This window comes from Rhinopithecus bieti, unplaced genomic scaffold (assembly GCF_001698545.2).
Source record: "Rhinopithecus bieti isolate Rb0 unplaced genomic scaffold, ASM169854v2 scaffold_5130, whole genome shotgun sequence".
In the NCBI taxonomy this organism is placed as follows: Eukaryota; Metazoa; Chordata; class Mammalia; order Primates; family Cercopithecidae; genus Rhinopithecus; species Rhinopithecus bieti.
The window spans coordinates 1903395-1917997 of record NW_016804792.1 but is presented as its reverse complement, the minus strand read 5'-3'; the positions used below and the strand labels follow the sequence as shown (position 1 = coordinate 1917997).

The following is a 14603-nucleotide window of genomic DNA, read 5'->3' as shown; positions in this document are numbered from 1 at the left end:
TTATTTTAAATCAAATCATCTTATTTTAATCAAACAAAATTTTCTAGGAGATTATTTAATTTCAATTAACATCAGTTATATAATTCATACAATACACTACAAGACTTTTCTAAGGATTATCATATATATTTTTATTTAATTTTCACAACAACTGAGGTATGCAGGACTTTCAGAAATTTATTTATATTTTTATTTTTTTAATTTTTCCATAAGTTATTGGGGTACAGGTGGTATTTGGTTACATGAGTAAGTTCTTTAGTGGTGATTTGTGGGCTTTTGGTGTGCCCATCACCTAAGCAGTATACACTGCACCATATTTGTAGTCTTCTATCCCTCACCCCCATCTCACTCTTCCCCACAAGTCCCCAAAGTCCACTGCATCATTTTTATATCTTTGCATTCTCATAGCTTAGCTCCCACATATCAGTGAGAACATAAGATGTTTGGTTTTCCATTCCTGAGTTACTTCACTTAGAGTAATAGTCTCCAATCTCATTCCGCTCCCTGCAAATGCTGTTAATTCATTCCTTTTTATGGCTGCATAGTATTCCATCATATATATACGTATATACCACAGTTTCTTTATCCACTCGTTGATTGATAGGCATTTGGGTTGGTTCCACGATTTTGCAATTGTGAAATGTACTGTTATAAACATGCATGTGCAAATATCTTTTTTGAATAATGATTTTCCCTCTGGGTAGAAACCCAGGAGTGGGATTGCTGGATCAAATGGTAGTTCTACTTTTAGTTCTTTAAGAAATGTCCACACTCTTCTCCATAGCAGCTGTACTAGTTTACATTCCCACCAGCAGTGTAGAACTGTTCCCTGTTCACTGCATCCACACCAGCATCTACTGTTTTTGGATTTTTTGATTATGGCCATTCTTGCAGGAGTGAGGTGGTATCACATTGTGGTTTTGATTTGCATTTCCCTGATCATTAGTAATGTTGAGCATTTTTTCACGTTTGTTGGCCACTTGTGTATCTTCTTTTGAGAATTGTCTATTCATGTCCGTAGCTCACTTTTCAATGGGATTGTTTTTCTCTTACTGATTTGTTTGAGTTCGTTGTAGATTCTGGATATTAGTCCTTGATCAGATGTGTAGATTGTGAAGATATTCTCCCACTCTGTGTGTTGTCTGTTTACTCTGCTGACTGTTCCTTTTGCTGTGCAAAAGCTCGTTAGTTTAATTTGGTCTCAGCTACTTATCTTTTTTTTGTTGTTGTATTTGCTTTTGGTTTCTGGGTCATGAAATCTTTGCCTAAGCTTCTGTCTAGAAGGGTTTTTCCAACGTTATCTTTTAGAATTTTTATAGTTTCAGGTCTTAGGTTTAAGTCCTTAATCTATCTTGAGTTGATTTTTGTATAAGGTGAGTGATGCAGATCCAGTTTCATTCTCCTACATGTGTCTAGCCAATTACCCCAGCACCATTTGTTGAAAAGGGTGTCCTTTCTCCACTTTATGTTTTTGTTTGCTTTGTCAAAGATTAGCTGGCTATAAGTATTTGGGTTTATTTCTGGTTTCTCTATTCTGTTCCATTGATCTATGTGCCTATTTTTGCACTAGTACCATGCATTTTGGTGACTATGGCCTTATAGTTTAGTTTGAAATCAGGTAATACGATGTCTCCAGGTTTGTTTTTTGCTTAGCCTTGCTTTGGCTATATGAGCTGTTTTTTTTTGGTTCCATATGAATTTTAGAATTGTTTTTTCTAACTCTGTGAAGAATGATGGTGGTATTTTGATGGGGCTTACATTGGATTTGTGTATTGCTTTTGGCAGTATGTTCATTTTCACAATATTGATTCTACCCAATCATGAGCATGGGATGTGTTTCCATTTGTTCGTGTCATCTATGATTTCTTTCAGCAGTGTTTTGTGGATTTTCTTGTAGAGGTCTTTCAACCCCTTGGTTACATATATTCCTAAGTATTTTGTTTTATTATATTTTTTGCAGCTATTTTAAAAAGGGTTGAGTTCTCGATTCAGTTCTCCACTTGGTCACTGATGGTATATAGAAGAGTCACTGATTTGTGTACATTAATCTTGTATCCAGAAACGTCACTGAATTATTTTATCAGTTCTAAGAGCTTTCTGGAGGAGTCCTTAGTGTTTTCAAGGTAAATGATCATATCTTCAGCAAACAGTGACAGTTTGACTTCCTCTTTACCAATTTGGATGCCCTTTATTTCTTTCTCTGGTCTGATTTCCTTGGCTAGGACTTCTAGTATTATGTTGAAGAGAGTGGCGAGAGTGAGCATCCTTGTCTTGTTTTAGTTTTCAGAGGGAATACTTTCAAATTTTCCTCATTCAATATTATGTTGGCTGTGGGTTTGTCATAGATGGCTTTTATTAAATTAAGGTATATTCCCTGTATGCCAATTTTGCTAGGAGGTTTTGGGGTTTTTTTGTTTTTTGTTTTGTTTTGTTTTGTTTTTTGAGTCAGAGTTTCTCCCTGACACCCAGGCTGGAGTGCAGTGGCCAATCTCGGCTCACCCCACAACCTGCACCTCCTTGGTTCAAGCAATTCTCCCACCTCAGCCTCCTGAGTAGCTGGGATTACAGGTGTACAGCACCATACTGAGCTAATTTTTGTATTTTTAGTAGAGACCAGGTTTCACCATGTTGGGCAGACTGGTCTTGAACTCCTGACCTCAAGTGATCCACCTACCTTGGCCTCCCAAAGCGCTGGGATTACAGGCATGAGCTACTGCACCTGGCCCAGGAGTTTTAATCATAAAGGGATGCTGGATTTTGTAGAATGCTTTTTCTGCATCTATTGAGATGATCATGTGGTTTTGTTTTAATTCTGTTTATGTGGTGTATCACATTTATTGACTTGTGTATGTTAAACCATGTCTGCATCCCTGGTATGAAACCCACTTAATCATGGTGGATTATCTTTTTGACATGTTGTTGGATTTCCTTAGCAAGAATTTTAGCATCGATGTTCATCAAGGATATCTGTCTGTTTTACTTATGTCCTTTCCTGGTTTTGGTATTAGCTTGAGGCTGGCTTCGTAGACTGAACTGGGGAGGGTTCCTTCTTTCTCTGTCTTGTGGAATAGTGTCAAAAGGATTGGTGTCAATTCATTTTTGAATGTCTGGTAGAATTCTGCTGTGAATCCATCTGGTCCTGGACATTTTTTTTATTAGTAATTTTTAAATTACCATTTCAGTCTCGCTGCTTGTTATTTGTCTGTTCAGAGTATCTTAATTCTTTCTGATTTAAGCTAGGAGGGTTGTCTTTTTTCCCAGGAATTTATCCATCTCTTCTAGGTTTTCTAATTTATGTGCATAAAGGTGTTTATAGCAGTCTTTAATGATCATTTGTATTTCAGTGGTGTCAGTTGTAATATCTCCTGTTTTGTTTCTTAGTGAGGTTATTTGGATGTTCTCTCTTCTTGGTTAATCTTGCCAATGGTCTATTAATTTTATTTATCTTTTCAAAGAAAGAGCTTTTTGATTCATTTTTCTTTTATATTGTTGTTTCTTTGTTTCAATTTCATTTAGTTCTGCTCTGACCTTAGTTATTTCCTTTCTTCTGCTGGGTTTGTGTTTAGTTTGTACTGATTTCTCTAATTCCTTGAGTTGTGACCTTAGAGTGTCAGTTTGTGCTCTTTCAGTCTTTTTGATGTAGGTGTTTAGGGCCATGAACTTTCCTCTTAGCACTGCCTTTGCTGTATCCCAGAGGTTTTGATAGGTTGTGCCATTACTGTCGTTCAGTTCGAAGAATTTTTTAATTTCCATCTTGATTTTGTTTTTGACCCAATGCTCATTCAGCTGCAGGTTATTTAAGTTCCATGTATTTGCAGGGCTTTGAAGGTCCGTTTTGGAGTTGATTTCCAGTTTTATTCCACTGTAGTCTGAGAGAGTGCTTGATATAATTTCATTTACTTAAATTTATTGATTCTTGTTTTATGGCCTATCATATCTACCTTGGAGAAAGTTCCACGGGCTGTTGAATAGAATGTGTATTCTGCGGTTGTCAGATGAAATCTTCTGTATATATCTGTTAAGGCCATTTGTTCCAAGGTATAGTTTAAATCCATTGTTTATTTGCTGACTCTCTGTCTTGATGACCTGTCTAGTGCTGTCAGTGGAATATTAAAGTCCCCCACTATTATTGTGCTGCTGCCTATCTCATTTATTAGGTCTGTTAATAATTGTTGTATACATTTGGGAGCTCCAGTGTTAAGTGCATATATGTTTAGAATTGTGATACTTTCCTATTGAACAAGACCTTTTACCATTATATAATGTCCCTCTTTGTCTCTTTTAACTGCTGTTGCTTTAAAGTTTGTTTTGTCTGATATAAGAGTAGGTACTCCTGCTGGCTTTTGTTGTCCACTTGCATGAAATGCCTTTTTCTACCCCTTTACTTTAAGTAAAGTCTTAAGTCTTTTAAGTGTTAGGTGAGTTTCCTGAAGGCAGTAGATGGTTGGTTGATGAGTTCTTACCCATTGTGTAGTTCTCCATCTTTTAAGAGGAGCATTTAGGCCTTAACATTTACATTCAATGTTAGTATTGAAATGTGAGGTACCATTGCATTCATCATGCTCTTTGTTGCCTGTGTACTTTGTTTTTTTGTTTGTTTGTTTTTGCTTTTAACTTGCATTTTTTTTAATAGGCCTATGTGATTTACATGCTTTAAAGACGTTCTGTTTCGATATGTTTCAGGATTTGTTTTAAGATTTAGAGTTTCTTTTAGCAGTTCTTGTAGTGGTGTCTGGGTAATGGCGAATTCTCTCAGCATTTGTTTGTCTGAAAAAGACTGTATCTTACCTTCATATATGATGCTTAGTTTCACTGGATACAAATTCTTGGCTGCTAATCGTTTTGTGTAAGGAGGCTGAAGATAGGGCCCCAATCCCTTCTAGATTGTAGGGTTTCTGCTGAGAAATCTGCTGCTAACCTGATAGGTTTTCCTCTATGGGTTACCTGGTGCTTTCGTCTCACAGCTCTTTAGATTCTTTCCTTCATCTTAACTTGAAATGGTTTTCTTTTAATCTACCTAATCTTTTCAGTTGTACTTACTAACATGTTAGCCATTCTCCCCGTTCAACTCTTTTCTGCCTCTTTTGGATTAATATAGTAATTTTTACTTTATTTTTCTTCCTCTACTGCCTTTTCTCTAGTGGTTGTCCTAAGAGTTACCATATCTAACTTTAATATAATTTAGTTTACCTTCAAATAACTTTACAAGAATCAAACCACAGTATTCTCCTAATTTCTCTCTCATTTTGTACGATTTTTGTTATGAATTTTGTTTTACATACAATAAAATGATAATAGTTTTTAGACAGTCAACTAACTCAAACTCTTTATTTGGATATAATTATAGATTTAGATACAATTGTAAGAAATAATAAAGATCATGTGTGTGCACATTACAGTTTCTCCCATTGGTAGCATATTGCAAAAGTACGGTAGAAAATTTTAACCAGAATATCAACCTTGATACAGTCAAAAGACAAAACACCTCCATCACCACATTGATCCCTCATGTTGCCTTTTTGTAGCTACAACCACTTATATTCCTGCACCAAACCCCTCGATAACCCCTGACAATCACTAATCTGTTTTCCATGTCTATCATTTTATTATTTCAAGAATGTTATATAAATGGAGCAATATATGTAACCAGCTGGGATTGGCTTTCTCCCTTTAGAATAATTCTCTGAAGATTCATTCAGATTGTCACATTCATTAGTAGTTTGCTCCTTTTGATTGCTGAGTCGTATTCTGTGGTATGGACGTACAACAGTTCATTTAACATTTGCCAAATGAAGGAAACCTTGGTTGCTCAGTTTTGGGGCTATTACAGATAAAAGTTTTATAAACATTCATCTACAGGTTTTTGTGTGAAAATAATCTTTGTTTCTCCAGAATAAATGCCCAAGAGTGCAGTCTGTTGGTGGGTCTTGTGGTAGTTGCATGTCTAGATTTTTAAGAAAGTGACAAACTCTTTTCCAGAGTGGCGGCCATACCATTTTACATTCTCACCATCAATGTATGAGTGATTTTGTTTTTCTTCATCCTTGCAAATGTTTGGTGCCTTAGGACTCTATTTTATTTTAGCCATTCAGATAGCAGTATAGCGTATCTCATTGTGGTTTCAGGTTTTAATTTATAGTTCTTTAACTGCTAATGTTGAACATCATTTTTATGCACTCATTTGTCATATATGTATCTATTCTCTCTGGTGAAAAGTCTCTCTGTATCTATTGTCCATATTCTAATTGGGCAGTTTGCTTTTATTACTGTTAAGTTTTGAGAGTTCCTTATATATCCTAGATACTAGCCCACTGTAAGGTATGTATTTGGTAAATATTTACTCCCAGTTTGTAGCTTGTCTTTCCAGACTTTTAGTAAAATCTTTAGCAGAGAAGTCTTTGTTTGAAGCTCCATTTATCATTTTTCCTTATAGAGATTGTGCTTTTCGTGTCAGTTCTAAGATCCCAATGCCTAACCTTATATATCAAAGATTTTCTCCTATAGTTTTTCCTCTAGAGGTTTTATACTTATGTATTTTACGTTTAAGTCTGTGAACCCTTTTAAGTTAATTTTTGAGTAGGGTATAAGACTCAGCTAAGAAAGGTTTTTTCTTTTGTTGGTTTTTCATCTTCAGTTTTGCTCATGAGTTTTCACTCTCTCCAGAACCATTTGTTGTGAAGATTCTCTTCTCTTCGTGGAACCGCTTTTGGACTTTTATCAAAAATAAGTTGGGCAAATTTGTGTGGGTTTATTTTGCTCCCTCTATTCTTTTCATTAATTTGTCTTGTATGCATAATATTTATAAATATATTTAATATATGAGAAAAAATGTTATAAATTTAAATGTGTCAAAACATGATTGTTTTCTGCTGCTATTATAAAGACTTACTTTCTAACCTAAGATCCAATATTCACCTACATTTTCTTTATTTTCTTTTATGTTTTATAATTAATTTAGATAATTTTTAACTTGGTAGTTTTTTAATTATATGAGTAATATATTTCTGTTAATAAACATAACATCTAATTCAAAAGATGCTTTCATGCCTATATTCTCATATATTCTGAAAACTAATTTATACTGTTATGTATAACATAAACATACTAAAAGAAAAATAATTGGCTAATGTAGACTAAAAACAAAACCATATGTGTATATATATTTGTGTGATGGGGTGAGGGAGTGCATGCATTTTTTGACACACTGCAACATCCATAAGCTTAACCTCTGATCTCATGCATACAAATAGGTTGCTTAGGTCTATGCCCATTCCTTCACTAATTCATTTACCAGTGTATTTCATATCTATTATTTTGCTTAATAAATATTGCCTCAAGTGGCTCCTTTGTTCCATATCCAGAGAATATAGCAATGAACCCAGTGTGTACCACTAAACACTGACTTTGCTCTTGTATAGTTATCATGTTGAGAAAGACTCCATTCTACCCTTTTGTTCTGTGGTTTATAAATGGCAGACGTACAAAATGCTGATGCCACTTGCAATTTCTACTGGGTTGTCACTTAAGATATTAAGAACATGTATTATAAAAGCATCTTAATTCTTTTCTCTCCCTAGTTTCTCAAATGGACTAGGGATATTAGACCTGCACAGGATAGGCAATGTCTAAATTGGATATTGAAGAGTAACTAGAATTGTAGTAGATAGACATTGAAGTTAAAGATTTCCCAGGCACAGGCAGCAACATTAAAGGCATAAGACTTTGGACTTTGGTGGTGCTTCCGTGAAAGACAGGGTTGTGCAGTGAGAGCCTGTGGCCAACAGGAGGTGGGGCAGAGGAGATGGAGACTTCTGTCAGCACCGAAGATTCAAAATGCAGAGTCAGAATATGCAGTATGAACTTGGCAAGGATTGTGAACAATTTTCTGAAGCAACAGTAACAAGCCCTCTTGCAAAAGATCCTTTTTGTATTCATTTAGAACTAAATAAGAAAAGCAATATTTTTTTGAATCTAGAATAGCCTTGATTTAAATAACTGACAAAATGACACAGAAAAGCAAATTAAGGACCAGTCTCACAAATAATGAGAAAAACAATACAAATTAAAAATGTAATAAAGTTAAACAAAATTTAAAAAAGAATAACCCTGAGCAATCAAGTCTAGAGTATAGACTTGAGGAGTACCTTAAGAGATCAAAGGATAAAAACTATGTGAAGACCTAAATAAATGCAAAAAGAAACGGGCGTGGTGGCTTACGCCTGTAATCCCAGCACTTTGGGAGGCCGAGACTGGCAGATCACGAGGTCAGGAGATCGAGACCATCCTGGCTAACATGGTGAAACCCCGTCTCTACTAAAAAATACAAAAAAATTCGTCAGTTGTGGGGGCACGCAACTGTAATCCTAGCTACTTGGGAGGCTGAGGCAGGAGAATCGCTTGAACCCAGGAGACGACGGTTACAGTGAGCCGACATCATCATGCCACTGTACTCCAACCTGGGTGACAGAGCGAGACTCTGTCTCAAAAAACAACAACAAAAACAAGACAAAACAAAACAATAAAAACCTGAGATTTCTTTCTGATTTAAAACAAAGGAATAACACTTGATAGAAAAGGAAAAAGCAAATATTCCACAGCAATATTATGTGTGTGTGTGTGTTTGTGTGTGTGTATAAATGTATGTATTTAATATATAGACTGGCCAAAGTCAAGGCTGAAGGTTGATGTCACCAACAGAAAAGAGACTAAAGGCTTATAGAATAATTATGAAGAGTTATTTTAAAATGTTTATTTTTTAATTAAAGTCTATTGTCACATTTTAAGTATGACTTCACGTTGTAGGGGCAGTAATTTCCAGGACTCTCCGCAGCCAGATCACACTTGTGGCCACAACACCGGATACTTGCAGTACCATGCAGGCTTTTGCGCCTGAGGTCATTAGAGATATTTGGGGCAGTATCTTGATTTCTCTAAACTTTTTTCCTTCCTTTATGCTCTTATGTCTGGAATTTACATGATTCATTATGGGTGCTATTGTACATAATTTTGACATTGATTTTGATTTTTCTTTCCTGTGAAATTTTGAATGAGCAAAGTTGACATTCTGCTTTTAATGCATCCTAATAAGAAGTCACAAATTCTCTAAATATGCTTTTATTTGGAGGATGCCTGTTCTAAATGAATTTAAATAGCTAAAGATAAATACATTTCCAAAAGTTTACTTTGGCTAATATAAATGTTAGCACAAAAGAATTTTATGAAGTTTGGAATTATGATATGCTTTTATTGTTTCAGTTGCATTTCAAAAGAATTTACAGTTCTTGGTCTAAAAATGGTCTAACTAATCTACTCTTCATATTTATAATAACTATTTATCTATTTTATTAATCATGGGCAAGCTTTTAATAATTACTTTTCGCATAAAATAACTCATACTCATTAATTATTGCACCATTTAAAACTATAGTCAAAATACTGTATCGTATACTTGAAATATGCTAAGAGAGTTGCTCCTAAGTGTTTTGTGTCTCATCAGGCACAAAAATTTTGTAACTATATGTGAGGAGATATGTTAATTAGCTTGATTCTGGTAATCATTTCACAATGTATATGTATATCAAAATATCAGGTTGTATACCTTAAATGTATACAATTTTTGCTTCTTAATTATACCTCAGTAAAGCTGGAAAAATACCTTACTATTTTATATGTGACCAGTAGCAGATCAACGTACAAAATATAAAACAAAAAATAAAGCATTTGTTCAAAATAATGCGGAATGCTTATCCTTACAGAAAGTGAATATTAAAAGATATTGCAGCATATTCAAAAGATACATCTTGTTTGTATTATGACACTGTTTTGGTTGTTAGATATCATAGTAGCCTACATGATCATTTGACCACTGATTACACACTAAGGCCAGAAAGCAGCCACTCAGATATTCATTCAGCTTTCCAAAGGCCCCAGGTCAAGACAAAACCAAATTGTCAATATGGGCAGAATATCAGAATCATGGCTGAACATTTGTAATGTTCAGCCCTAATGTATATATAATGTGCAACCCTAATGTAAATGCACATGTGTTCGTATGTGTGTATACATGTGGCCACAGATAGATGATAGGTAGGTTAAAAGACAAACTGCATCATCTCTTAAAGCTAGTAACGATTTAATGTTGTCGTTTTCTTCTTTGAACATCTTGCTTAAATGTTTAATTAGAGTTATGTTTAAACAAAAGTCAACATCATGTTCAATAATAAAATGCTAGGATCCCAAATAAACTCAGGACCCATTTAAAGAGGTCCACTCACCATTGTTGTTTAACCAGTCACATTATCTACCCAGAAAGGAAAGTAATGTCTGGTCAGGGCCAAGCTAGTCAAGGGCCTGCCTGGGTAATTCTATGTTGCATGGTCTCTGGGAGCTGAGGGTGTTTGGTCCATTATGGCTGTCAGGACAGCCCATGCTCACTAAGCTAATGGAAACCAAAGTCTCATAAAAGAAAATGTAACACTTCAACATTTTCTTATATTTGTTTGTTTATTGTTTTAGTTTTTATCTCTCTGTTACACAAGAAATGGAGCTTTAAGTTCACATTAAGTATGAAATACATGGAGCAAAATTCTTGCTACACCCATTTTGTAAAATAATGATCAATATTTGTACCAAATGCTTCTCTTACTTATTCCTCACAAAAAAAATTACATGCAACGTGAACTAGTAAGTTACATTTCATAGATAAGGAAATCAAAGCTACAATTTGCCCAACATCTCACCATAGTTAAACACAGACCATCATACTTCAAATCTGCATCTTCCCTACTCTTCCCTGATGCCCATTGGTCATAATAGCACCTGTTTTCCTTGGCACAAGGTCTGCATAGCTTAGTAGAGCAATGAGGTCCCTGAAAGCCAGAGGATTTGCTGGGGTTTATGCCAGAGCAAAGTTCCATGCATTTCTTAAGACACTTGCTCGGTGCAGCACCTGACTTTATCCTAGAGCAGAGGCTATCACTCTGGCAGCCCAGCAACCACACTAAGTTCAGCCTCTGCACAGCCCTGGACTTCTTCCACCCTCTCTTCATTTCTGTAATTACCTCTAAATTTAACACACGGTCATTAATGATGGTGCCTATGAGAATGTGATAATATTTTCCTTCCTTTATTGGATAAATCCATCTGCCTGTCTTTCCCTACATTTTTAACAAGTGCAGCCTTAGATAGCAAACCATGTTTTTTTTTGTTTTTTGTTTTTTTTTTTCCTGACCCCAGCTTCCATGCAAAGCTTCTGGCTTTCTCTATTCTAAAGTTCACTGAAGTATTTTTCTGCTTTCCTGCAGTTTTTAAGTAGATAATAAGTTCCAAAATTCACCAGCCTTTCGCTGAAAGAAGCTTGTCACGGTGGTTGGTAGCTAATGAAGGCCCCTTTAGTTTATCTTCATCAATTGTCAAATATTTGAGTCCGTGAAGTGGTGTGATGAGGTACAAAGACAGATATTTGAAGGGATTTTAACTCATTTGAGCAATTACATGCTTAACTGCCCTGCAATAATCTGTCAGTCTGAGTCTTTTCTACACAGCACAAGTGGGGAGCATTAGAATAGCTGGATTTAGAACATAAAGGCTTAGTCTGAATAGAAGAAAGGCACCAGAGAGATTAATTGCCAGTAACAAACAGCAGGGCTGCTTGCAAGTTATATATCACATAGTTACCTACCAGCAGTGATGGGGGCCAGCTCACAGAGAGCAGCCCGAGTTGGGACAAAACAACCTCTGCACAGAATCCTGAGCACTGCCACCAATTTGCAGGGAGGTAGAGAATTCCATTTCTACAAAGTATATACTTGCATGTAACATACACATACATTCACACATGCAATAAAAGCATATTATTGAAAAGTAGCAGCTTTTGTGGACAAACTCATGAATTCAGAGGCTCCTCCTAGGGTTGTTCATCTAATAGTCAACTGAGATGACTAACCCATCATTCCCACATAACAGTGTGATGTATTCAAGTATTACAAATTAAAATAAATTGTAATGACCAGAAAGCCAAAATGATTTTGAAAAGAACAAATCACTAGCTGATTTAAAAAGTTACCATAAGCCACAGTCATCAAGACAGTGTCGTGTTGGTATAACTATAGACATGCAGACCAATGGAACAGAATAAAATCTCTACATAAAATAAATAATTTCATGAACAAATTTCCAGGCTAAAATAACAAATATTAGGGAAATGGGCTTTTGTTGTTGTTGTTGCAGTTGTTACTAAATGTTGATTTATTTTTTGCTACCCTTTCTGGACTCCTGTTTGCTGTGTTGTCTTTCCAGCAGGAGACATCTAAAACAATACCATGTTCATTATATTTATAGACTATGATGTAGGATGAGATATTCTTCCACTTACTCATGTGTCCATTCACTAATTCACGTATCCATTGACCTAATATTGCCTAAGTATCCCCTGAAGCTCATTTAGAGGAGATAAAAAATGTGCCTAGGATGGGGTTCTGGGGACCATGTGTAAAGAAGGTGACATCTAAGGGGTCTTTGAAGACTGGCAAAATACCTAGGGAAGTGAGGAGGGACAGGCATTTCATGTGGAGCAAAAAGCATGAGCAAAACATGGTAAAAAGAACACTATGGCTTAGATATAAGGAGTATCTACCTTGGGAGGCCAAGCTGTGGAAACATGATTAGAAAGGCAGGTTAGAGGCAGAGCATAAAGGGTCTTTAGTGGCACATCAAAGAGGTTGTACTTAACCTGTCGTTGAGGATCCAGCATGGGAAGGTTTGGGGGTAACAACTATGCTTTAAGAAGGTCTACCTGAAAGAAATTATGTGAGGAGAAAAAAACTAAACCAGTAAAATAGCTTTATTGGTATCCCAAGCAAACACATAATGATAGAGTTGTACGTTAGGAAAGGAGGGATAGAGAGAAGGAAGGATAGTTGGAATTAACAGGACTTGTCCTCTGCTTGGATATGGTGAATGATAAAGAGGAAGGCATAGAAGATGGCTCCAGGTTTTGAGTCAGGTTGTTAGAGAGGGGAATTGGTGCCATAAAAAAGGAGGACTCAGGGGAGAGGGATGAAGGGCAGATCTGAACAAGAAGATGACTGTGTTCTTTCAGACAAATAGTGTCCATGGTAGCTGTTCTGGTCCACAGTAGATTAGAAGGCAGAGTTAAGACTCTAAACAGTGCTCATGGCCCAGGACACAGGTCTCACATTGTCTGCATCAGCATCGTGGTTGAAACCTGGAGCCTGGGTGAGATGGTCAGGGGCAAGCACAGAACAGGGAGTTCCATGGGGACCCACTGCCTGAGGGAAGAGAGTGGCACACTGATCGTTGGCAACTCTTTCCTCTGTGCAAACCTTGAACTGAGGGCTTGGAAATGCATTCCATTATCTCATGTAAAATCCACTGCCACTCTGCAAGACTCACCATTATTCCTATGTGGTCAGTATGTGTCATAACCAGGTCTGGCCTGACTTTAAAGGATGAAGAGGCAGGTAAAAAGGAGAGTGAGAGAGAAAATAAGAGGAAAGCTCATCTGTGGAAAACTTGGTAGAGTTTCATATATGAAGCTGTTTTCCTTCTGTGTGCTTCAGTTTCCTCCTCTCAAAACATGTGACAGCCTCACAGATGAGAATGGGTCACATTCACCAGTAAGGAGCTACTCAGTCCATTTCTAGAGAATATTGCAGAACAGATGTGCAACATGAGAAAATTGTCATCCTGAGTTATGCACTTTTTACTGCCATTCTTGAGTCATCTAAATTTTCAAGATTCTATTTGTGTACCTGTTGGTTAGCATATAGTTGTTGCTCAGTACATCTTTATTAAATGAATCAGTTGAAACACAGAAGGCTCAACAACCATATCTATATGCCTTTGGGCTTAAAGTGTGGATTAAGACCAGGAAGAGATTAAGATCGGTAATAAAAGTGCACCACAGACAGTTTCTTGGCTGTCTCCATAGGAGGTGGCAGGATGAGTGGTGGTAGATGGCCAGGGATTTGCTGTTTCTAAGGAAGAAGTGAAAGGTCTACATTAGAAGAAAAAGCCCTAGAGGGGAATTTAATCATATAAGAAGGTAGAGAAGCATCATTTTTTTTCAGCCAGGAAGTGTATATAATGAATCAAACCATTCCCAAGGTATTCATTCAATGGTATTTGATCCCTGTTATTTGAGAGACAATGGGACATCCAATAGCATACTTCTGGATTTGCTTACCCACTGGAGAGATAAATCTTTGCTTTTCCACCCATGATTCGCACCCAGTCCCATTTGGGGGCAATGTATTTGGAGCCAGCTTGCCAGCATTAGGAAGGAATTTCTAACACTGGAACTTACTAGACAAGTGGCCCATCTAGACATTGCCTGGATGACAGGTTTTTCCTAACTAGCCATGTGTTCCATATACAATGTAGTAACGACTGCACAAAAAGCACTAGTGTAATCATTCTCTTCTCTCCTTCCTCCATCCCTCCCACAAGCAAGTATTAGGCAACCAATTCCTGCTCCCAGAGCTATGGAAGAACTCCCAACAACAAACGGCATGGATGAAGACCTCCCTTTCCCCAGCTAGGTTTAAGGATTTTTAGTCCAAAGCAGCCCAATCCAAGCTAAA

At 36.6% G+C, this 14603-nt stretch overlaps 1 pseudogene; it reads right to left on the bottom strand.

The window, feature by feature from the left end:
* LOC108528561 (protein FAM149B1 pseudogene) overlaps positions 1-5245 on the bottom strand; it is a 16282-nt pseudogene extending 11037 nt beyond the window's left edge.
* Between the last annotated feature and the right edge of the window lie 9358 nt (positions 5246-14603).